At 33.1% G+C, this 2,213-nt stretch overlaps 1 non-coding gene across 1 annotated transcript; it reads left to right on the top strand.

Annotated features, from left to right (window-relative positions):
- The first annotated feature begins 1,012 nt into the window (after nt 1–1,012).
- On the top strand, nt 1,013–1,119 carry LOC133813645 (small nucleolar RNA R71). The gene has a single exon (XR_009884652.1). It is a non-coding gene; the product is annotated as a small nucleolar RNA R71 (small nucleolar RNA).
- Nucleotides 1,120–2,213: the final 1,094 nt, after the last annotated feature.

Raw genomic sequence — 2,213 nt, forward strand, 5'->3', positions numbered from 1 at the left:
TGGTAAGATTGGTTTGTATGAGGATATATGCGATGTGTGATGAAGTGCCATGAGATATGAAGTATGAAATGCTATTTTGAGATGATGTGATGAATTTGATGAACCATGTATTTCCCTTTGTGTTGATATGACTTGATTGCATGTGTATTGTATGCTGTATGAAAAAGTGAATGGTTGTTAGCGTGTTTAACGTGACACAACAAAGGGGTTACTAAGGATATAAAGATGTAACTCGAGTTACTAAGGATATAAAGACATAACTCATAGGGCGAACGTGCCGAGGTTATTCAAGGACCAGAGCCTCCTGTTTACCTCAAGTTGTGACATGGACAAAGATGGGGCCATGTTCACAAGGATGTGATGATGATGTCTATGATGTTGATGCTTGAATATGCTAATGATGTATGATGTGATGATGATGTTTGAATATAATGATGATGTATGATGTATAATGATGATGAATGATGATAATGTTTATGTATGATGTATGATGATGATGTTTAAGTATGATGTATGATGATGTATGGATATGATGTTGTATGAGACTTACGATATGATTATGCTGTTGTTGTGTTTTTCTTTGTATGCTATTTGTACTTCCTTACTGGGCTTTTAGCTCACCCCCTTACTTTCCCCTTTCATGTAATAAATAGGGTTTCTCTTTTGCACGTGTGGTGATGTGAGGAGTTCCGACGTCATAGTGTGTATGGCATGGCGGTATCCAATGGGCGAATAAATGATCAGCTTAAACATCAATTTTTAAGGAACGATGTTATGTTTTTTTTAGATTTCAAAACTCATCAGTGGGACTTGAACTATATATATATATATTTAAACGTTGCATGAGAAATTTTATTTTTATTTTAAATTATTGGGCCCAATTTGCATGTTTTAGCAAGACTCCACTAGATTTTCATATGTTAAGTGGTTTTCACTAAGTAAGTTTATGATTTTGATAACCTATTACAAAGTAGTAGTCTAGGGCGTTTTACAAACTAGCTGCCACATCTCTATTCCATGATGTAGGCATTTCCTTAGCAATTCTTTAAATCGTTCCCATGCATCATATAAAGACTCCCCATCCATCTAATGGAAGTTATTTATCTCTCCTCTTATTCTGGCTAACTTGGTAGGAGGAAAATATTTACCAAGGAATTTTCGCACCAAATCTTCCCAAGTGACTATAGAGTTTGCTTGTAATTAATTCAAGTAGCTCTTAGCTCTGTCCTTTAGAGAAAATTGGAATAATCTCAATCTTACAGAATTGTTAATCACCCCATTCATTTTGAATGTCGCACATTGCTTTAAAAAGTTTGTGATATGGAGATTTGGATCCTCATTCGGTAACCCCCCAAATTGTACACAATTCTGCACCATCTGAATAATTGAGGGTTTTATCTCAAAATTATTTTCCTCAACAATTGGAGGACGGATGCTTGAATGTATCCCCGCAACTGTAGGGAGTACATAGTTTCTTAATGGGTGATCGACTTCAACTGCATTACCCATATTTGCATTGTTGTTGACAACATTATTTGCGTTCTCAGCCACGGCAAAGTCCAGCATTTTCCTTATCTTTCGGTTCTATTTGCACATTCTCTCAATTTCAAGATCTATTGGTATGATTTCCTATTGTCTACTTCCTCGCATATACCAACAATTCCTGAAACACAATATAGCCTTGATCCGAATAAGTGTAAAACAATAAAAAAAATAGAGCAAACAACAATTAACTTTGATATGGGAAATCAATCCTAGGCAACGACGCCAAAAAATTGATCGTAAGAATATATATACGCAAGTGCACACAATCGATTTAAGTAATATAGATGATAAATAAAGTATTGTTGCCACGAAGCCTATTTTCCAATTACCAATAATTGTTCTTTTAATTTCTATTTTGCAACCAAAATTTAGATGAATGAATTTAATTTTAAAAATTATAATTAACTATGAACAATGAATATACAACTACACAATATTATTATAGTATAATTTTTCTATATGCTTTGAATTTAATACAAATAATATAATTCTAATTAAAGTTTTGTTTCTTTGTTTTTTTCGTTCACCTTTGAAAAACCATATAATACTCAAGAAATTGACGAAGTTCGAGAAGAATGGGCGATGTCATTTTTACAATTGGTTAGAGCAAAATGAAAGATGTTATAAGCTAGCTTAAAATACATGTTAAGAAATTTAAATTTCTTTTC

Source organism: Humulus lupulus, chromosome 1, assembly GCF_963169125.1.
Source record: "Humulus lupulus chromosome 1, drHumLupu1.1, whole genome shotgun sequence".
NCBI lineage: Eukaryota > Viridiplantae > Streptophyta > Magnoliopsida > Rosales > Cannabaceae > Humulus > Humulus lupulus.